This window comes from Hypanus sabinus, chromosome 3 (genome assembly GCF_030144855.1).
Source record: "Hypanus sabinus isolate sHypSab1 chromosome 3, sHypSab1.hap1, whole genome shotgun sequence".
Taxonomy (NCBI): domain Eukaryota; kingdom Metazoa; phylum Chordata; class Chondrichthyes; order Myliobatiformes; family Dasyatidae; genus Hypanus; species Hypanus sabinus.
The window spans coordinates 173,678,428-173,702,963 of NC_082708.1; the positions used below are offsets into that span (position 1 = coordinate 173,678,428).

The following is a 24,536-nucleotide window of genomic DNA, read 5'->3' on the forward strand; positions in this document are numbered from 1 at the left end:
CTGTCTTTGTAAGTGTCCTGAACAGTGGGAAGTTCACATCTACAGATACACTGGGCTGTCCGCACCACTCTCTGCAGAGTCCCGCAATTGAGGGAAGTACAGTTCCCATACAAGGCAGTGATGCAGCCAATAAAAATGCTCTCAATTGTGCCCCTGTAGAAAGTTCTTAGGATTTCAGCACTGATACTACACTTCTTCAACCATCTGAAGTGATAGAGGCGCTGTTGTACATTTTTCACCACACAGCCGGTATGTATAGACCACTTGAGATCCTCAGTGATGTTTATGCCAAGGAACTTAAAGCTGTTCACCCTCTCAACACCAGATCCATTGATGTCTATCGGGCTTAGCCTGTCTCCATTCCTCCCGTGGTCCACAACCAGCTCTTTGTTTCAGCAACACTGAGGGAAAGGTTGTTTTCTTGACACCACTGTGTCAGGGTGATGACTTCTTCTCTGTAGGCTGTCTCATTATTATTTGAGATTAGGCCAATCAATGTAATGTCAGAAAATTTAATTAGCAGTTTGGAGCTGTGGGTGGTGACACAGTCATGGGTATACAGAGAGTAAAGGAGGGGACTTAGTACACAGCCCTGAGTTATCATCTTTAACTGTTTTGCTGGAGTCCTTGGAGGATGGGGCTCAGAAGGGAGATCTGGTGGGGTTGTGGCTTTTGGATTTGCAGAACACTGAGTAAAGTCCCACACAGAGATTGGTCAACAAGGTTCTGCTGAACAAATTGTTCCGACTACATACTGTATAGAAATTCTCAGTTGTCTTGTGGAAATTAACCTTTTTGGTAAACGTGAAGAATTCACAGACAGGACTAGAGCCAGAGTTTTTATGTGCCACCATAAGACCATAAGGTCTTTCACAGATACCAATTGTATTTGTGCATAAATTGCAAAAGCCTTTGATTTTGTAACAATGTATGGTATCTTTAATAATCTATGAATATGACATCAATTCATTATGACATTTCCCCAATCTTTACCCTCAATCCAATTTAAGTTCCTTCCTTGAATGATATCTGAAGCCACCTGTTACAACAATTTTTCAATATTGGGGATTTCTGTGAGCATTGCTCACTTTTCGAGTTACGCTTTGCAGTCACCAACAACAAGCATTGACATGTTGCTATATGAGCTTTAATCCATTGGGATTAACCTGAATATTGAAAGTAATAAGAACACTGGATGAAAGACACAATTGAAGGATGAATACTTGTATTTCTCATTACACAAGAATTATGATTAATTTTTTGTGTACTAAAAGAATTAAACCTGTTAGTTTCACTGATTTAATTCTCTAATGCATTTAATTTGTTCTTACAAATTAATAATACATTACACTAGCATTGGTCAAAGAATATACAGTTCTGTGCAAAAGTCTTAGGCACATACACAGTATATAACTAGGGTGTCTAAGACTTTTGCACAGTACTGCTGTAATTTCATGTATGGCACAGTACTATTGCTACTAAAAAAAAACCGAATTTCATAACATATGTGAGAAATGTTAAACCTAATTCTGATGTGCGTCTCCATTGTGGACTGAGAGTGGGAAGGGAGAAGGGAATCATAGCTGGGTAAAGGGGAAGGGAGAGGGGAGGGAGTGGGAAGTAACAGACAGACGTTCTGTAGTAATCAATAAACCACTTACCTAGAATCACCACTTTTTCTCAAGCCCCACTTCTCTTTCCTCTCTCTCAATCTCTAACATCTCTACTTTTCTCTCCTTCTTTCCAACCTTCTCTCTTCCTCTGTTAATCATTCCCACTTCCTCTCCCTTCTTCCTTCTTTGGTGAGGCCAAATTTGGAGTATTGTGTACAGTTCTGGTCACTGAATTATTGGAAAGATGTCAACAAATTAGAGAGAGTCACTTGCCTGGTGACTCAGAGCTAGGTGTGTTTGTACCTGTGCCACCCCTTGCCCCTGGCAGTCCTTCTCTGCCACTTGTCACTCTTCACCCATGTCATTCCCAACATCCTTTGTTCCTGCCAGATTTACAAACTCACCCTCTGTTCCATGTTGACAAATACAGTACTGTGCAAAAGCTTTAGGCATTCAATCTTTATATTTAAGTGCCTAAGACCTTTGCACAGTGCTTTTTTCTGTTCTATTAGCTGTAATTCCTGCATGGACAGAAGGCTTGTTTCTGTTGACACAGCAATAAACATAATGTAACATTATCCTTTAATTAGGGTGTAGTTGGAGAGGCTTCATGATATAGAGTTGTGCAGTTAAAATGCTCCTTTGTGCAATTTGGGAAATATTTCTATTTTTTTTATTGTAACATTGAATTTTTATAGCATCCTTCTCACACAAGGCTCAGAAATGGGCCTATGTTATATTCCTAAAATTCAAGAAAAGATTATTATGTTTACTACAAATTGGTCCTCAGGTCCTCAACTCCCACAGTAAAGAAAGTTTACTCTCCACATGCACTCTACCCAGGCCTTTCAATATTCAATAGGTTTCAGTGAGATTCCCTCTCATTCTTCTAAACTCCAGTGAGTACAGGCCCAGAACTGTTGTGAATGTGATTAAGTTTAACTTCATTGTGGTGGTGAAGGTAATTGTGTAATGGTAACCTGTATTAAATCATCTGTCAGATTTTATTTTTTACCGTAACTGATTTTGGAATCATTAACTGTTCCACCTGATGGACTGTTTGTATAACTATGCTAAAGATATGATTACTGAATGAAAATGAGCTTTAAAAGGAGTTGAATGTGTAGACAAGGAGGTTGAAAAATGTTCAAAATTTGAAGTAAACTTATTATTGAAGTATGTATATATCACCATATACTGTTCTGAGATTCATTTTCTTGAGTGCATTCAGAGTGGATACAAAGAAACACACTAGTGTCGATGAAAAACTGCACACCCAAACAACCAATATGCAAAACTGTACAAATACAGAAAATAAATAAGTAATAGATAATATTGAGAACATGAATCGTAGACTCATGAAAATGATTTGAAAAATACATTAGTGATTAGTATCTATTGGACAATAAAAGTTGTTTTGGATGTTTCAGTGATTGTTCACATCAAGTCTGAATGAGATAAGCAGGAATCATTGATAGGCAATCTTCTGCCAGTCTCCTTCTTATGTAAAAACAGAAGTATGCTGTTCTAACATCTACTTCAATATATTATTAAGTGATATATACTCTGTAAACTCAACTACTTTCAGTGCTTAAACAAATCAAAATCTATTCATCTCAGTGTGGGAAGTTTCAATTGGTTTAATATCTTCTGCTGGCAGGAGAATCATGTTCCACAGTAGGTATGCTAACGTGATGTTGATCTTACCAGACCAGTGATCCAGAGCAGAAGTCAAGTCCCATCAGGGCAATATCTGAGCTTGTTATCAGTTTAAGGAGAGATAAATAATAACTCTGAAACAAAAAGCTTGTAACAGTAAAAGTGATCATGAAATTAATGCAAAATGTTGATTCTGTAATGTCCTTTGGGGGAAAAAATATTGTCCTTATACAGCCAATGAATATATGAATCTTAATATAACTTTGTGTCAAACTACTTGAGAAAAAACAATTGTGTAAGAGAAGTACATTCCACTCAGCTGTACACCAGACATAAAACAGAAAGCAAAGCAGTACAAAAGGCTCTTCAGCCTATCAAGTCTGTGCTGACAATGATACCTATCTATCTAATCTTTTTGCTTTTACAAGGTCACTATCACTACCAGAGGAAGTAGTGGAAGGAGTGACAATTAGAATAATTAAAGGACATTTAGACGGGTGTTTGAGTAGGAAAGGTATTGAGAGATTTTGGTTAAATGCAGGAAAATAGTATTAGTGTAGATAGTGATCTGAGTTGGCATGGACAAGCTTGGCAGCAGGAATCAGTTGGAATCAGTTTAATATCACCGGCATATGTCATGAAATTTGTTAACTTAGTAGCAGTAGTACAATGGAGTACATGATAAATATAAAATAAATTAATTGCAGTGAGTGTATGTATATCAAAAAGAAATTAAAAATGGTGTAACAAACAGAAATAACAAAAACAAGTGAGGTAGTGAACATGGATTCAGTGTCTATTTAGATATCAGATGGCAGAAGGGAAGAAGCTTTTCTGGAATCATTGAGTATGTGCTTCCTTCCTGATGGTAGCAATGAGAAGAGGCATGCCCTGGCTAATATTAGTGGTTGGCATCCATCTGTATAGAAGGACAATAGATGATGAAGATCATCATCACAGGCCTAGGAAGAAAGTATAGAGATCCCGAGATGCCCAGTCATCAAAATCCCTCTCTTGGCCTCACCAGTGTAGTCCAAAGGAAAGCTTAATAAAGCAATACGTTTCACACCAGCTTGGCTACAGGAGCTGTCAGAAGGGGTTCAAAGAGGTCCAACTGCCTTCGGGGCTACACTCTGGATTTGCTGTCTTGGTTTATGCCCATAGCCTTCAGCTCTCCAGAGGCTGCCCACAAGGCAGAGGGGCTATTTACCTGTACTTTGGGATCTAGTTCACAAGCACTAGGGCATGTCCACACACCAGTACGTCTGCATTCTGTGTGTGCAGGAGCCAGACATGTGTAATGGGGGTCCTTCACTAGCAGTATACCTGATGTTGTAGTGTGTGAAGGAAGAGTAGTGGATGCAGTCACTATAACAAAAGAGAAGGTGCTCAAAAAGCTGAAAGACCTAAAGGTATATACGTCACCAGTCCAGATGAACTGTATCCTAAGGTTCTGAAAGAGGTAGCGTTAGAAATTGTGGTGGCATTAGAAACTATCTTTCAGAAATCATTGGACTCTGGAATGATGCCAGAGGACTGCAAAATTGCAAATGTTACTTCACTCTTTAAGGAAGGAGGAAGGCAGCAGAAAGGAAATTGTAGACTAGTTAGCCCGACCTCAGTGATTGGGAAGATTTTAGAGTCAATTGTTAAATGATTTGGTGTGTCACTTGGTGACACAGGACAAGATAGTACAAAGTCAGCATGGTTTCCTTCAGGGAAAATCCTGCTTGACAAAGCAGTTGGAATTCTTTGAGGTGATTACAAGTAGGATAGGTAAAGGGGATTCAGTAGATGTTCTATAATTGGACTTTCAAAAGGCCTTTGACAAGGTGCCACACATGAGGCTGCTTACTAAGTTAAGAACTCATGGTATTACAGGCAAGTTACTAATATGGTTAGAGCATTGGCTGATTGGTAGGAGACCACGAGTGGGAATAAAAGGATCCTTTTCTGGTTGGCTGCCAGTGATAAGTGGTGTTCCACAGGGGTCGGTGTTGGGACCACTTCTTTTTATGCCTTATATAACTGATCTGAATGATGGAATAGATGTTTTTTTTTTGCCAGGTTTGCAGATACGAAGATAGGTGGAGAGGTAGCTAGTGTTGAGGAAACAGGTAGGATGCAGAATAACTTAAATTAGGAGAATGGGCAAGAAAGTGGCAAATGAATTACAATGTTGGAAAATGCATGGTCATGCACTTTGGTAGTAGATGTAACACCTACCCAACAGGCTGGTATATGTCTAGAGGAAAAGGAGATCCAGCCACTCACCAACCCCACCTCCCGTACACGCAGGTGCTGTGAGAATCAAGTTTATGCCGCGCGCGCACACACACACACCATATCAAACTCACACCAGATGCCGTTATGGCATACTCTTTTAAGATTTTACTAAAACTAAAGGAGTACTATGCAATACAATATATATGAAGGAAAAGAAAATAAAGTAAAAGGCGCCAACTTATCAAAGTTCAGTCAGTTTAGTGCACATCGTTGGAGCTCAACCATCGAACCATTCAACCCCTCGTCACTTTCCTCCAACCTCCACGTCCTCGCACCTGGGACCACCCAGGTGGTCGACCGAGCCATGCAGCTCACGTCCACCTTCCTCGGCGTCTTCTTCCTGATTCCCCTGAAAAGACCGCGAAACCCCCGCACCCAGACCCACAAGACAAAATAACATTCCCCATTGGTCAACAAATGAATACAATCCTGATATCAGCAAATCTAAACCTAAACAACTGCGAGAGAAAGCACTTATCATACAAAGAAGCATTCCTACTCTTAACAAAACAAAGAAGCCATTTTGATTAACATACACAGTACATTGTACATAGAAATAAATATGCAGACTATTTTCTAAGTGGGGAGAAAATCCAGGAATCTGAGATGCACAGGGACTTGGGAGTCCTTGTGCAGAACACCCTGAAAGTTAACTTGCAGGTTGAGTCAGTGGTGAGGAAGGCAAATGCCATGTTAGCATTTGTTTCAAGAGGTCTAGAATACAAGAGCAAGGGTGTGATGCTGAGGCTTTATAAGGCACTGGTGAGACCTCACCTTGAGTATTGTATACAGTTTTGGCCCCCTCATTTTAGAAAAGATGTGTTAGCATTGGGGAGGGTCCACAGGAGGTCCACCAGGAATGAAAGGGTTATAACACAAGGAACATTTGATGGTTCTGGGTCTGTACTTGCTCTAATTCAGAAGGATGAGGGGGGATCTCATTAAAACTCTTTGAATGTTGAAAGACCTTGACAGAGTAGTTGTGTGAAGGATGTTTCCCATGGTGGGAGTGTCTAGGACAAGAGAGCACAGCCTCAGGATAGAAGGGCACCCTTTCAAAACAAAGATGTGGATTTTTTTTTTAGCCAAAGCATGGTGTATTTGTGGAATTTGTTGCCACATGCAGCTGTGGAAGCCAGGTCATTGGGTGTATTTAAGACAGAGATTGATAGATTCTTGATTGGACATAGCATCAAAGGTTACAGGATAAAGGCTGGGAACTGGGGTTGGGGAGGAGATAGAGAAAAGGATCAGCCATGATTTGAATGGCTGAGCAGACTCAATGGGTCTGATAGCCTAATTCTGCTTCTATGCCTTATAATCCTATGGTCTTAATAATGGGTGACTCCTTTCTGAGGCATTGCTCCTTGAAGATGTGTTGGATACTATGGAGGCTCATATCCATGATGGAGCTGACTAATTTTGCAACTTTGTGGAGCTCTGTTTGGTCTTGTTCTTTTGATCTATTTCGAAACTTGATAAGTCTATGAATCTCGGACTTTGGTCTTTGCAGATTTGCATGTTTGACTAAAAGCCTCTGGACTCTTACATCACATCTTCTACATAACCCTTAAATATTACATTGTTTATTTGCTTCTACTTCATATATTGAATTTTCATGCTGAAATATCTTGTGGCAAATTAGGATATTCATGCCTATGTTTCATTTTATTTTATAAAGAACATTTAAGTTTTTCTATATCAGAGATACAAAGAAAAAGTAAAATATATTCAAATTAATTTTCAAAGAGCTTACTATATTGATCAAAACAGTCCAGTGGATATTGGTTTTGTGGACCTTAAAGCATCCTGAATGGTAGGCTAGTCACAAAGATGGGACCCATGGGATCCAAGGCAAACTGGAAAATTGGACCCAAAATTGACTTGGTAGCAGATGGCAGAGCATGTTGGTGGATGCTTGTTTTTATGATTGCAATTCTATGATTAATGATGGATCTATATTGGGATCCTTGCGTTTGTGATATGTATTAATGAGTTGAATGTGAATGCAGGGATTACATTTAGAAAGTTTGCAGAGGACAGAAAAACTTATGATTGTAGATAGTAAGAAGCATTACCCAAGGCTGAAGCATGATATTAATTAACTAGAATGTTGGGTGAAGCAATGGCAGATGGAGATTAATCCTGATAAGTATGCAGTAATGCATTTTGAAATGTATTATTTGGGTGGGGCATTCACAGTAATTGGTAGGGCCTTAGAGAGTGATGCTGAAGCAGGGAGACTTCGGGTACACAAATCCCAGCTTATGGCAGAATGAGGATCAGAATCAAGTTTATTATCACTGACATATGTCATGAAACTTGTTTTGTGGCATCAGTTTTGGTAGCAGAATAGGTAGACTCGTAGAAGAAGCATATTGGAAACTTGTCTCATCAGTCATGATATACAAGAGCCAACATGTCCAGTTACAACTTTACAAAACATTGATAAGGCCACACTTAGAATATCATGTGCAATTCTGGTTATCGCACCATATGAGGGATGTGGTTCCACTGGAGACAGTCTTGAACAGATCCACTAGGATGTTGGATGGATTGGGGCATTTCAACTATAAAAAGAAATTTGATCGGTTGAGTTTGTTTTCCTTGGAAATTTGCAGGCTAAGCAGTACCTAATAGAGGTCGCAAAATTATGAAGGGATTGATATAGTAGTAAAAATCTTTTTCTTATGGTGGTGGTATTTCACATAAAAATATTAGTATAAAATGAAGGGAATCTGATGGAAATTAAGGAACAATTAACAAAATGATGCTGGAATGCCAGCACAAACTGAGTTCTTAAAATTTAATCATGGAAACATTTGATTCCACAGACACAAATCTCACAAATCAGAATTCTAACTACTGATGTCATGGTCAACTCCAGTCTGTCTTAGCAATAAAATTACCTATTATTTTCACTTGCCTATTCATTTTATTAAGCATAAGAAATAAACAGCAGAAGGTCATATGTCATTGTATTTCTTTTCTGACATTCGTAGCTGACCTCTATTTTGTTCGCCCTCTTTCTTGATCCTGATATCCCTTCCTTTTTAAGTATCTGTCAGCCTCTGTCTTCAGTACATTTAGTGACTAGTTGTGGACATTATTTCTTAAAGGACCTGAAGATCTCTAACACACACTTATAGTCTAGCCCTAATTGTCCTTGAGATGATTTGAGGACTAGTGTTCTTGAACAGATGCCATGCTTTTCTTGTCTGTACAGTACTCTCTTTGTGCTATAGGAAATGGATTTCATTCTCTCTGCCATTAGCTATTTGAACACTTCTGGAATCTGTGAGAACTGTCTCATTATGTTGCACCCTTTTGCACTATTTATTTATTTCTAATATACTTTAATTGATAGTAATCTTTATGCATTGCACTACACTGTTGCCACAGAACGACAAACTTCCTGATGTGTGTCATGTGTCTCAATTTCATTTGCCCCATCATTGAAATGCTCCCACAACCTATGGACTCACTTTCAAGGACTTTTCATCTCATGTTCTCACTATTTTTTGCTTATTTATTATTATAATTATTATTCCTTTCTTTTTGTATTTGCACAAGTTGTTTCTTTTGCACACTAGTTAAATGTCCAGATTGTGTGATCTTTCATCGATTTTATTATGGCTGTAGTACTGAACACTTGCATTCCAGACCAAGCCAATCTATTCCTGTAAAATTGGCACCTACATGATATACAGTAATGTATAATGCAATCTCTAAAGATGTTGCAGCCTTAACATCAAGGTAGTATTTAGCCTTTTGTGCCACCAAGGAGTCCAAATAAAACTGAAGTCATTGAGCATCATTGTTGGGGTCATAATTCACATGAAGGAGGTTAGTTGTGGATTATTTGACTCAGCTCCTAGTTGTCACAACAGGGTTCTTTAAGGGACTGTCCCAGAATCACCATCTGCAGTCACTTCAGGACTAGAAGTGGTGATATTTACTGTTGAATTTGCTGCTGAAAGGAAAATCCTGCCTGTCTAACCTACTTCAATTTTTTGAGGAAATTACAAGCAGGGTAGACAAAGGAGATGCAGTAGATGCACTGCACTTGGATTTTCAGATGGCCTTTGACAAGGTGCCGCACATGAGGCTGCTTAGCAAGATAAGATCCCATGGAAATACAGGGAATTTACGAGCATGGGTTGAGCATTGGCTGATCATCAGAAAGCAGAGAGTGGGAATAAAGGGATCCTATTCTGGCTGGTTGCTGGTTACTGGTGGAGTTCCACAGGGGCTGGTGTTGGGACCGCTGCTTTTTACGATGTATATCATTGATTCAGACTATGGGATAAATGGATTTGAGGCTAAATTTGCCGATGATACAAAGGTAAGCGGAGGAGCGGGTACTGTTGAGGAAACAGAGGGTCTGCAGAGAGACTTAGATGGTTTAGGGGAATGGGCAAAGAAGTGGCAAATGAAATACAATGTTGGAAAGTATGTGGTTATGCACTTTGGTGGGAAAAAATAAACGGGCAGACTATTATTTAGATGTGGAGAGAATTCAAACTGCAGAGATGCAAAGGGACTTGGGAGTTCTTGTGCAGGATACCCTAAAGGTTAACTTCCCGGTTGAGTCGGTTGTGAAGAAGGTGAATGCAATGTTGGCATTCATTTCTAGAGCTACAGAATATAAGAGCAGGGATGTGATGTTGAGGCTCTATAAGTCACTCGTGAGACCACACTTGGAGTATTGTGTGCAGTTTTGGGCTCCTTATTTTAGAAAGGATATACTGACATTGGAGAGGGTTCAGAGAAGATTTACAAGAATGATTCCAGGAACGAAGGGGTTACTGTAAGTGGAACATCTGATGGCTCTTGGGCTGTGTTCCCTGGAATTCAGGAGAATGAGGGGGATCTCATAGAAACATTGCAAATGTTAAACGACCTGAAAAGATTTGATATGGCAAAGTTATTTCCCATAGTTGGGGAGTCCAGGACAAGAGGGCACGTCTTCAGGATTAAAGGTGTCCACTTAGAACAGAGATGTGGCAAAATTACTTTAGTCAGAGGGAGGTAAATCTGTGGAATTTGTTGCCATGAGTGGTTGTGGAGGCCAAGTCTCTGGGTACATTTAAGGTAGAAGTAGATAGGTTCTCGAGTATCCAGGGCATCAAAGAGAATGGGTATAAGGCAGGGGAGTGGGAATGACTGGAAGAATTGGATCAGCCCATGATTGAATGGAGGAGCAGACTCAATGGGCTAAATGTCCTACTTGTGCTCCTATATCTTACAGTCTTATGGTCTTAATCCATTTTCAACTCCTCATGAATTAGACCAGTTCATAACTACCTGCGGCAAGACTGAAACAGCATGGTAGTATGGACTGAAAGAAACCCTTGTGCTGTGTGAGTTTCTCATCAGCCCATGCTAATTGATGACATTTACAATGCAGTGCAAAGACAGAGACCATTGCCGGCAAGAAAAAGCCTCATCAAATATCCTTGATATTCAATGGAATCAGCAATGTTGAGTTCCATCACTGTTACTTGTTACTGACAATTCAGCCAGGTCATTCTTGAGAATCCTATGATTCCAAGAGCAAATCAGGGGCTGTGAATGCCGTGGAAGTTGGCTCACTAATACTGCAGTGCTTATTACATTCAAATTCGGGTAGATGGAGCTCATCAGCCTGGGAAGGCAGTCCATCTAAGAGAGGGAAAACTCTATGATTTCAAACCTCCGCTGCCTTGCTGCCATACCCACTCATGGGAAAGGCTTTGGGAGTAAACCCTGAGGAAAAATCTGGAGCTGGAGTCCCTAAGGCAGTCCGACATTGCCTTCACCCTCGTTTTGGCAACTCCTGCGACGTCACTGGGGCCAAGCTGTATCAGCCCTTGCCCTTCCCTTGGACAACATCGGTGTCATGAAGGGGGAGACTTGCTGCTTGGGCAACTGCCGGTCTTCTGTACAACCTTGCTCAGGCCTGTGCCCTGGAGAGACTGAAGCAAGACTTTCTAGGTGCAGATCCATAGTCTCATGAGACTAGTGGATGCCATCCAGTATTGCATTCAAAACACAGTCCAGTTACTGACCTTAGTTGCTTTGATAGGACCACCCAAACCTGTCATCTCTACCACTGGAAGGGAACATGGGAGCATAGTTTTGGATAGGCTTACATTTACTAAGTTTGGAAGATACGTTATAGGAATATGAAAGAGGAAGAGTCTGAAGGGAATAAAAGCTGAACAAAGATTTCAGTGGCGGCTGGTTCGAAGAATGAGTAACACCAATCAATATTTTTGATGCAAGGAAAAAGGGCATCTGGAGTTCAGCTCAGAGTTTGATGGTTACCCAAGGTTGCAAGTGGCATGATTCAAATCTTGTATGAGACTCAACAGCTGAGAAACCTACTGTGAACATATACCACAATCAGTGAACCGATTAGGTTGATTCTCAAAGTAAAATATATTAAATGTTTTACACATAGTTTTTAAGTTTGTAATTTAATGCATACTGATGATTTTAGAAAAAAAAGTGAATGAATCTGATAACTTTATATTAGTTGTGATTTGATATTCAGAGAGCCTTCAAGCACTTGTTCTAAGAAGTATCCTCATTGGTTTCCAGACTTTTGCAATTATATAGAGCATGAGTTGCTCAGTAACAAGAGAGACATAAATATTGACTTATTTTAAAGCTACTTCTAATGACATGGCAAACTCTCTTGCTGTTACTTAACTAATCAATGTGGAGGATGCAGATGCCAGTTCATTCAGTATAGTATTAGTAGCCAACTGCAGAATAAAAGCTGATGAGTACATTTTGTGTATTTTATCGTGTATGTCTGTTTTAGTTAATGCTATGCCTCTGAGTATAATTGAAATGTAGAGTGCCTTTGTTGATGATCCTTTTTCATCAACCCATGCTAATTGATGGCATTTGTGATGCAGTGCGTAATGTTGAAATGACCATTAATATGTATCCTATCTATAAAGTCCCACCTAGGATGAAATAAGACTATTCAGTCCATCCACAACAACCTTCTTGTACCTCTCACTTTCAACATTCATTTGGATTGTAAATCATAAACACAAGATTCTGCAGATGGTGGAAATGCTGTGCATCACATACTCGCACACTCACACAAAATTCTGGAGAAACTCAGCAGGTGAGGCAACACCTTTGGAGAGGAATAAACACTCAATGTTTCGGGCTGAGGTCCTTTATCAGGCCTTTTTTTTCTTTAAATACTTCGTGCAGCTATTGCAAGCATGTCAAATAGAAAAGTTCTTTCAAAAAAGATTAATTTTTGAAAGGAAAATTTGCACTTATATAATTTTTACCTCTCTTCAAAGGAATGCCATAAATATAATAAATTTACTTTGAGGATATTTACTGTAAGAGTTAATGTAGTTATGGAGAATGGGGTAAGTATGATAGAGACAGTACTTCAGATATGAAATTCAGAAGTGCACTCTTCTCTGCATCCTGTCAGGTTTAATTTGAAATGTGCTTTTTTTCCTGCCTGGAAGTCAGATTTGGTGCCCAGTCACATAGGGAGGAACATGCTGTAGGCAGCAGGATCAAATAACTCCAGTCCCTAACAATATGGGGATTGAACCAAGGCACAGGAGGATAAATCGGAATCTGATGTGCTGATGAAGGGTCTCGGCATGAAACATCAACTCTTTATTGCTCTCCATGGATACTGACTGACCTGCTGAGTTTCTCCAGCATTTGATATGTGTTAATCTGGATTTCCAGCATCTCCAGAATTTATTGTGTTTGTTCCTGTGTGTAGTTTTCTGAAGGTGTTCTCAGTGGGTGTCTAAGTGGAAGGAGGAAGGAAGGGGTTGGTGAAGTTTGGTGGAAAATTAATGATGTTAGTCCTGTTGGCCATCTGTAGAAATACTCTTTCTCAAGGACCATGATGAGTAATCTTTCTTATCTTCTCCAGAATTATGCTTTTGTGTTTATGCTACCTCCCTTAAGTTTTGGCAAAGGAACTCCACAGTAAAGCCAGTTAAATCAGCTTCGATTATCATTAATTCCACCCAACCTTCTGGAGTTGAGTATATTGCTCCCTGCCCCAAAAAATTAAAACCTGCTTGGCAGTTTGAAAGTGACCTAAAGTGATCTGTAGATTTCTGCAACTAATCTTTAAAATTAAGAGTAATTTTCAGGAGAACTGTGAGATTTCCCAGAAGTTTAAAGAAACAGTGTCTCCATGGGCCCTAGATTTGGAAATACACGAGAAACTTCAGCCTGACTAATAACGACTGGGAGTAATGATGTTGTAACGTGCAGTATGGATCTTTTATCACAGCCTCTAGCCTATCATTAAGAATGGAACAAAGCAGGATTTATTCCATTTTAGCTTTGCTATGAGGCAGCCATGGATCTGCATAAATCAGACCAAATTTAATGAAGTTCTCAAGAGCAAACCAAGTACTCTGCAATGCTTCTTTGGAGAAATTTGTTTAATTAAAGTAGAAGCCAAGAAGATTAAGTACAGGAAATAGCTAGAGAATTGGGAAGATTCAGAGGAAGAATCACTCCATCACACTGAATTGAACTTTCTATGGGTCAACATTGAATTTATGATGGTATCACGGCACAATAGTACTGGGGAAGAGTACTATCTGACAATCTTCTAACAATCCTATCCTGAACCCTGGGAATAAACGGACCAAAGGATCTGTACTGTGCTGTAATGCTCTTTTTTTATGTTTTAGGTTCTGAAGACTTGCAACTCCTGTCACGAATAATGGAAACAACAACTGATATTACATTTTATTTGACTTGACAATACTGCAAAGTACTTCACAACACTGCAGAACTCTTGAACTTATATCTATCTATAGAGTCACAGCATCTTACAACACAGCAACAGACACTTCTCGTTCAGCTCATCAACATTAACTATGATGCTTATCCCATTTGCAGTAACTCTCTATGGCTTTCCAATCCAAGGACATGTCCAAAATCCCTTTCAGCATAATAGTATCCCCCTCTACTGTGTCTCTGGCATCTTATTCCAAATAACTACCACCCTCCATGTGAAAATGTACATGCAGACTCCACAGTCTCCAGTAGAATAAACCCTGCCTGTCCAATCTCTCCTTATAAAAAAATCCCAGCATTCCAGGCAACATTCTTCTTAATCCCTTTTACATTTGATTGGTACCACATATATCCTGTGGCGTTGTGCGAGGACAGCACAAAATGTGGTCTAACCAAGCTTTTCTATGTAACATTCAAACTCAGTGCCTCAGTCTATGAAGGCAAACATACAAATAACTTCTCTTCTCTATCCTCCTAGTTCAACATTTGTACCCAAAGTCTCTGCAGATCACCACTCCTCAAGAGATGCTGCAGATGCTGGAATCTTGAGCAATACAAAAACTGCTGGAGGGACTCGGCAAATCAGGCAGCATCGATAAAAGGAAATAAACAATCAACACTTAAGGCTGGGACCCTTCACCAAGAATAGTGTGAAGATTCACATCAACCACTCTCTTTGAAAATTATGCAACAGTCTGTGGTAAAGGCAAATGCAAAGTTGACATTTATTTCAAGGGGAATATAATATAAAAGCAGGGAGCATATAATCTTCAGTGGCTGAGATGGGGGCAGCGGTGCATACAATAACTGTTGCCCAGGTGCTTCACCAGTCACAGTTTTATGGAAGAGTGACAAAGGAAAAGCCACTGTTGAAAAATATTCACATGAAATCTCAGCTAGAGTTTACCAGAAGGCATGTGGGAGACTCTGAAGTCAGTTGGAAGAAGGTTCTATGGTCTGATGTATCCAAAATATGAGCTTTTTTGGCCATCAGACTAAACGCTATGTTTGGTGTAAGCCAAAATACCACACTTCATCAAAAACAAACCATCTATACCATGAAGCATGGTGGTGGATGCATCATGCTGCGGGGATGCTTCATTGCAGCAGGCCCTGGAAGCTAGAGGGTAAAATGAATGCAGCAAAATACAGGGAAATCCTGGAGGAAAACCTGATGCAAGAGAACTGAGACTTGGGAAAAAACTTGTCGTCCAACAAGACATTGATCCCAAGCACAAAGCCAAAGCTACACAGCAATGGTGTAAAAACAACAAAATTAATGTCTTGGAGTAGCCAAGTCAGAGTTCAGACCTCAATCCAATTGAGAATTTGTGGTTGGACTTGAAAAGGACTGTTCGCTCACAATCCCCATGCAATCTGACAGAGCTTGAGCAGTCTGCAGATGTGCAAAGCTGATAGAGATCTAGCCACACAGCCATACAAAAAAAGAATGGCATCCCAATCATCAAACCCGTCTCCCCCTGCACAAAACAGAACAGGAACATCGACCACCCCCCAAAAAGTGATCTTACCCCAAACAAAAATTTAACAGAACCCTAACAGAACATCAACCTCCACACCCAAACAGCCTCCTGTCGCACAACAAAACAGAAAAGGAACGGACGATAAAAAAGCACAGAATATTGAAACCATCAGAGGGACACCACACAAGGCAGAGAGGCCTACCTGCCTGCCACAGCAAGCTACACAGCAATAGGCCACTCACAGACTCCTTTCCTAGCAGCGATCGAAACAGAACATGAACAGCAGTTGAATGGCCTATATCTGAGATACAAATTCCGTTCTCAGTAATTCCCACTTTAAAATGCCATTGCTCATTTTGCCGTGTTTCAAAATTCTTAGATTGAAACTCACTTTAAATATAGCATGCAAGATGCTTTAGAGCTAGATTTTACATAAAATGTTGTTCATCTGGGACATTGTACTCTCACTTTCTCTTTAGCTTTCAAATTCTAGCGATGAACTTCATTGTGATTTTCCTTTACAAAGGCAGAATACAGCAGGAACGCTGAAAGAAAGCTGGATCACATTGAGGGACATGCAGCAGAACCATCAGATTCAAGTTACAAGTGAATAAAAGTAATGGATCTTTGGCAAGACTTCAGTAACTGTGAAGACCGTTATTGAACGGGCAAAAAAAACATTGAGCCATTTTCACTGTTAGAGAGAGCTTTCATTTAATATACTAACTTATTTTGAAACAGTTTCATTGTTCAAAATAGGATATGACATATCTATTTCAGAAATACAGAGCACAGCAATTTTCTTGGACTGTCTACTCAATAGTGACTTTCAGAATAAGAATTCTTTGCAAAATAAAACTCAAAAATGTCTACAATCAGTGAGTACTTTGTTAGACACACCTGCTCATTATTGCAGATATCTAATCAGCCAATTATACGGCAGCAACTGAATGCATAGAAGTATGCATATGTGGTCAAATGGTTCAATTGTTGTTCAGACCAAACTTCACAGTGGGGATGATATGTGGTGATAGAAACATGGAAAATTCACAGCACAATATAGGCCCTTCGGCCCACAAAGTTGTGCCGAATATGTCCCTACCTCAGAAATTACCAGCCTCACCCATATCCCTCTATTTTGCTAAGCTCCATGTACCTATCCAAAAGTCTCTTAAAAGACCCTATTGTATCCGACTCCACTACTGTTGCCGGCAGCCCATTCCATACATTCATCACTCTGAGTAAAAAACTTACCCCTGACATCTCCTCTGTACCTACTCCCCAGCACTTTAAACCTGTGTCCTCTTATGGCAACCATTTCACCCTGGGAAAAAGCCTCTGACTATCTACATGATCAATGCCTGTCATCATCTTATACACCTCTATCAGGTCACCTCTCATTCTCTGTCGCTCCAAAGAGAAAAGGCCGAGTTCACTCAACCTATTCTCATAAGGTATGCTCCCCAATCCAGGCAACATCCTTGTAAATCTCCTCTGCACCCTTTCTATGGCTTCCACATTCTTCCTGTAGTGAGGCAACCAGAATTGAGCACAGTACTCTAAGTGGGGTTTGACCAGGGTCCTAAGTGACTTTGACCATAATATGATTGTTGGTGCCAGATTGAGTGGTTTGAGTATCTCAGAAGCTGCTGATCATCTGGGATTTTCATGCACAACGTTCTCTAGAATTTACTGAGAATAGTGTGAAAAAGAAAATCCAGTGAGTAGCAGTGCTATTGGGTAAAAGCACTTTGTTAATGAGAGAGTTTGGTGGAGAACGGCCAGACTGGTTCAAGCTGTCAGGCAACAGTAATTCAAATAACCACATGTTACAACAATGGTGTACAGAAGAGCATCTCTGAACGTACAGCACTTCAAACTTTGAAGTGGATGGGCTACAGCAGCAGAAGACCATGAACATACACTCAGTAGCCACTTTATTAGATACAGAGGTACTACTAAAGTGGCCAGAGTGTATGATGTTAAAAGGATTAGATTTAGCACTGAAAAAAATGTATGACTTTAGCTTCAAAAGTTAATTTTTTAATACTAACTTTAATAATCTTACTATTTCTATAGTGTTAATCTAGGGATATGTCATGGAACTTTCAATGGGTGGGACTACATCAGAGGTTGAATCTAAATTCACAATAGTTTGTAACATGTTAATGCATTGATCTCAGATCTGTCCTGCTAAGAAAATATCTCATCCCAAAACATCAGAATGGAAAATGTGATGAATCAAAATGAAAAATATCTTCTAGAATTCAAAAAAAATGACTGGATTTGTCTACTATTGCTCCTTCCTGAAGGCAGTAGCAAGAAGAAAGCATGGCCTTGGCCTTGGTGGTGGGGTTCTGTCTTGATGAACAGCAACACAGATAAATTAAAGGTTATGAGGATCAGTTTAAGAAGTGGAGTTATGTCCACAGTCAGATCATCCATAATCTTCTGGAATGACATGGCAAACTAAGGAGTTTTCTGGCCTTTATCTATTTTTAATATGAGAGGGAACATGTCTTACCAGGAATCTTTCTTGCTACTAAAAAAATACAAATTAGTTTTCTGCTGCATACACATTCATCAAAGAAAGAATGAATTAAAAAGTTCAATTAGTGCAATCTAACTACAGTCAGACATATTGGTCACTAGTAAAACTATGTCACAGCAGATATGCCAGTCTCTTTAGTCATTTTCCAATTCTTATCCTGACTGAACTCAGAGAAAAGATTGTCTAATATTGCTGTGTGGAACATAAATTGGCATTCTGAATCATAATTGTTTTGTCCTTTTCAATCTGGGCCAGAATATGTGCACACAAAATAGGAAAAGCCTCCAAGTTTAAGAAATGCCATCAATCCTGATTTCAGGAAGAAGATCATTTCTGTTAATTAAGGAAAGACCTGAAGCAGTAGAAAGGAAGAGGCAGAAATGCTTGCCAGGCAAATGATTCACTAAGAAATTGGACATAAATTTTAGTGTAGTGATCACCAATCTGAAACATTATTAACTGGGAGCAATAATTTATCATGGGTAAAATAATCAGAAAGGTAACCAGAAACACTTGGCTGTTTTTGAAGTTGAACATTATTATTTTAAAAGGTGACCACTTCCTAACTGACTCCTACCCCATTATGGGATAAATATAGAAAATAACTTAAATCCCGTCTTGACTTCCTTGCTTTCATATTCCTTTGACTAAACTCTTAATACTTTCTTCTATCCCCTTTAGATCAACAAGGCCAAAACTAAGTTGTGATATTGCAGAAAACATGGGTCTTAGACAGAAAGGACACAGTTTTAAGGTCCATGGAAGTAGGTTCAGAGGAGATGTCAGGGGTACGTTTTTATGCAGAGAGTGGTGAGTACATGGAATGGGATGCCAGTAACAGTGGTGAAGGCAGAAACGATAGGGCCTTTTGAGAGACTCCTGGATAGGTACATGGAGCTTAGAAAAATAGAGGGCTATGAATAACCGTAGGTAATTTCCAAAGTAAGTACATGTTCGGCACAACTTTGTGGGTTTTTGGTTAGTGCTGTAGATTTTCTATGTTTCTAATCAGCCTTTTACTGGTTCTTCCACTTCCACCATCCATGCCAGCTGAGATAACAAGTGGAATATGATCTGCATAAGAGACAACAGATATGATCCCACCAAGAAATAAAGTCTGGGCATCTTCAAATGAGACAGAAGATGTTTCAAATGCTCTGCAGATCAGGTAACAACTGTGGAGAGAAACAGAACTGATGTTCCAAGTTTCTCACTGGAATTCTGGAAAAATACAGAAATTTGTGGAAAAATTCGGCAGGCTTAAAAGTTGCACCTCAATGACCTATCATCAGGCTAGTTTACAGTTATCAGTCCACATTAATAATTCTGTTTCACTCTCCATATATACTTATTATGATGAATATATCTTTCAAATGGGAAACTGTGTAGCCCTGATTGTGGCCACCCAGGAAGGTGAGGCCAGAAATGGCTGTGTGCCACTGGGCTGGGAGCTGTCCCCTCCTGTCGGTGTTGCCCTCCGGTGTTCCATCGGTGGAAAACAACCTGGATTGCATTCATCTGTGGTTGCATTGTGCAATATGAGGAACTGCTGTGGGCTGTTCTTGCAGAAACTGGCTTCAGGACAACATCCATGCACCATCAATCTATAGGCCATGACACACACGTTTTGGGATAACTTCTTTTTGGAAAACTCTATGTTTTTCTGCTATCATAGTTATGTGTGCTATATGTGCTGTGTGTGACTGTTTGGTCCCAGAAGAATGCTGTTTCATTTGACTATTTTCATGTGTATGGTTGAATGATAATTGAACTTGAACTTAAACTGAAACTTGATTTTTCAAGAATCTCTGGAGAGATCAGTCTTCCTTCACCTATTTATGATCCATTATATAAAGCCTCCAGTACATCTTGATTACTACTTGAAAGTGGAGATAAAACACTTAAACCCATTAATCCAAGGTTAGATTAAGGTGAGAGCTTGTTACCACTTTACAATTCAGTGCTCAAAACAGATTAACTCTGAGACTCATTATCATACTATTGTTGAATGAACCAACTCACATTGACAGGAAGTCCTTATAAATGAAAGAGATAAAAGATTCAATGCAACAAGAGAATGCAAGAACAAATTTAGAAAACTTTCTGGCATGAATGAATTGCAATAGTTCTTCAGTTTGAAATGGTTGTGGGAGTTATGGCGGGGAATGCAGTTGGTTTGCTGCAACCTATGGCAAAGAATGTTTTGTCTTACTCTGTAGAGCCTGAGGAAACATCCATGCTCCCTCTTGGCAAAAAAAACTGTTGTTCTTGATTTGAGTAAACCCACCTGGTCCCAAAAACTTTTCACTGATTACTTCAGTGGAAAATATAAAAAGTTTGTTCCACACTTAATGTTGCTGATTCAATGACATCATTTAAAAGAGGACTGTAAAGTGATTTTTCGTTCTCCACATATTGCATCTAACAATGGCAGGTAATTTTTTTCTGTAATGCTATCTTCTCTGATTACCAAGAATAGCAGAGACATTGTGATAGCAGGGACATGGTTCAAATACTTAAAGTTAAATATATAAGTTATGAAACAACAGTTTCTGAAATGCGGATTTATTTTAAAATTGCTTCGTAGCTTCACTGAATGAATCAGAACAAAGAGGGTCCATTATTTCATTGTGCCCATGCCAAAACTATGGTGGCACCATCCAATGACTCTTCTGCACTGGTCTCTCATTGAATTTCTTCTTGACTATTCTCACTGATTTAGCTTGTATTACCTTTTTAAAACAGTACAATGCTCTGGAGAACAACAAATGTTTGTAATTAAATGATTGATGGTGTTGTCCAAGTTCTTTTGCCAATCACCTTAGATATATGACCTTTAATTGCCAACCCACTGGAACCAGTTTCACCAAACCAAATCAAGTCAAGTCAAGTCACTTTTCAGTGTAATTTTGATCATAACTGCTGATACAGTACACAGTAAAAACGAGACAACGTTTTTCAGGACCATGATGCTACATGAAACAGTACAAAAACTACACTGAACTATGTGAAAACAACACAGAAAAAATAATTACACCAGACTACAGACCTACCCAGGACTGTATAAAGCACACAAAACAGTGCAGGCACAACAATAAATAATAAACAAGACAATAGGCACAATAGAGGGCAGTAAGGTGTCAGTCCAGGCTCTGGGTATTGAGGAGTCTCATAGCTTGGGGGAAGAAACTGTTACATAGTCTGGTCGTGAGAGTCCTGATGCTTCGGTGCCTTTTCCCAGATGGCAGGAGGGAGAAGAGTTTGTATGAAGGGTGCGTGGGGTCCTTCATAATGCTGTTTGCTTTGCGGATGCAGCCTGTGGTGTAAATGTCCTTAATGGTGGGAAGAGAGACCCTGATGATTTTCTCAGCTGACCTCACTATCCGCTGCAGGGTCTTGCGATCTGAGATGGTGCAATTTCTGAACCAGGCAATGATGCAGTTGCTCAGGATGCTCTCAATGCAACCCCTGTAGAATGTGATGAGGATCGGGGGTGGGGGATAAACTTTCCTCAGCTTTCACAGAAAGTAGAGACGCTGCTCAGCTTTTACTATGGAGCTGGTGTTGAGGGACCAGGTGAGATTCTCTACCATTTGAACACCAAGAAATTTGGTGCTCTTAACGATCTCTACTGAGGAGCCATGGATATTCAGTGGAGAGTGGCCGCTCTGTGCCTTCCTGAAGTTAACAACCATCTCTTTTGTTTCATTCACATTCAGAGACAGGTTGTTGGCTTTACACCAGTCTGTTAGCCGCTGCACCTCCTCTCTGCATGCTGACTCGTCGTTCTTGCTGATGAGACCCACCATAATTGTATTATTGATGAACTTGATGACGTGGTTCGAGCTGTGTTGCAACACAGTTATTATACATTACACAATACTATTCTTGGCTATTGAACATCCACACCTAGTCAGCTGTTCACATGCGTTTTATTAAGAGTATTAGAATCTATGAAAATTCAAGCCAAGTATGTCACTACTCCCCTCAACCTATCCCACCATTTAATATAATCATAGGCATAGAGAAATGCTGGACAGAAACAGGTCCTTTGGCCCACAAAGATTGTACTAGCCATTAGCTTCCCATTTACACTAATCCAAATTGTATTCTTCCCAGGTCGTCATTAATTCCGCCGAGGTACTACAACTCACTAGGGATGATTTACCGTGGCCATGTAACCCAGCAACCTTCATATCTTTGGGGTAGGGGAGGAAACTAGACCACATGGAGGAAGCTGATGTAGTCACAGAGATAACATGCAAACATCACTTATGCAACACCTGGGGTCAGGATTAAACCTGAGAAAGCAACTCTACCAGTTGCACTACTGTGCCACCTTGGCTGATCAGCCACAGGTCTCTTCTCTTTGGTGCCACTTTTTGACAGTCCTCAATTCCTCAGTCTTGCAATTCAATTATCCAAATCATTGACATATCACCTAGAAAAAATTGGTCATATCACAGATCCTTACAGGGCATCACTAGTCACCAACCACCAACCACAAAAAGCTCCCTTTATTCCCACTTTTTGTGTCTTTCCAATCAGCCACTGCTTTACCCGTGCTAGAATTTTTTCTGTAGTACCATGGGCTCAGAGCTTGATAGGCAGCTTCACGTATAGCACCTTGTCAAAGGCCTTCAGAAAATCCAAGTATACAACATCAACCAATTCTCATTCGTCTATTCTGCTTATTATTTCTTAAAAGAATTCCAACAGATTTGTTAGGTAAGATTTTCTCTTGAGGAAACCATGATGATTATGGCCTATTTTATCTTGTGCCTCCAAGCACCCTGGAACCACATCTTTAACAACATCTTCCGAACCACTGAGGTCAGGCTAACTGGCCTATAATTTCCTTTCTTCTGCCTCTCTCCCCTCTTGAAGTGTGGAGTGGCATTTGCGATTTTCCAGTTTTCTGGAACCAGTCCGGAATCTAGTGATTCCTGAAAGATCTTTACTAATGCTTCCACAATCTCTTCGGCCACCTCTTTCAGAACACTGGGTTGTACACCATTGATCCACATGACTTATCTACCTTCAAACCTTTCGGTTTCCCAAGAACCTTCTCCCTGCTAATGGTAACTTCACACACTTAATGATCATTGACACCTGGAACTTCCACCATATTGCTATTGAGTTCCACATAGTAAAAACTGATGCAAAATACTTCTTCAGTTTGTCCACCATTTCCTTGACCCCATTACTCTCTGGCATTATTTTCCAGTGGTCTAATATCCACACTTGCCTCTCTTTTACACTTTACATGTCTGAGGAAACTTTTGGTATTCTCTTTAATATTATTGGCTAGCTTACTCTCAGATTCTATCTTTAGTTTCTTAATGATTTATGGTTGACTCTGTTGGTATTTTAAAGCTTCCCAATCCTCTAATTTCCCACTTATTTTTGTTCCATTATATGCTTTCTCTTGGGCTTTAATATTGTCTTTGACTTCCTTTGTTAGCTGTGGTTGTGCCATCTTGCCTTTAGAATATTTATTCCTCTTTGGGACATATGCATCCTATGCCTTCCAAATTGCTTACAAAAATTCCAGCCTTTGCTGCTTTGCCGTCATCCCTGCCAGTGTTCTTTTCTAATCAATTCTGGCCAACTTCTCTCTCAATCCTCTGTATTTTTTCCTTACTCTACAATAATACTGATACATTTGACTTTAGCTTTTGCTTCTCAAATTTCAGAGTGAAGTCGATCATATGATGATCACCTCCCCAAAAGATTCTTTTAGCATAAGCTCTCTAATTAAATCCAGTTCATTGAACAACACCCAATTCAGAATAGCAAATCCCTTCGTGGGCTCAACCACAAGCTGCTCCAAAAAGCTATCTTATAGACACTCTTGAAATTTCCTGTCCTGGAATCCAGCAACGACCTTATTTTCTCAATCTACCTGCATATTGAAATCCCCCATGACTATTGTAACATTGCTCTTTTGGCATGCACTTTCTATCTCCCATTGTAACTTGAAGACCACATCCCTACTACTTTTTATGGTCTGAATATAGCTCCCATCAGGATCTTTTTACCCTTGTAGTTCCTTAACTCTATCCACAACCATTCAGAACCTTCAGACCCTATGTCTCCTCTTTATAATGATTTAATTTCATTTTTTACCAACAGAGCCTC

General features: G+C 39.7%; 1 protein-coding gene across 3 annotated transcripts in view; it reads left to right on the forward strand.

The window, feature by feature from the left end:
* The window catches only part of ctnna2 (catenin (cadherin-associated protein), alpha 2), a 1,188,004-nt gene that overhangs the window by 686,738 nt on the left and 476,730 nt on the right, over positions 1-24,536 (forward strand). The gene's annotated exons all lie outside the window — the stretch shown is intronic.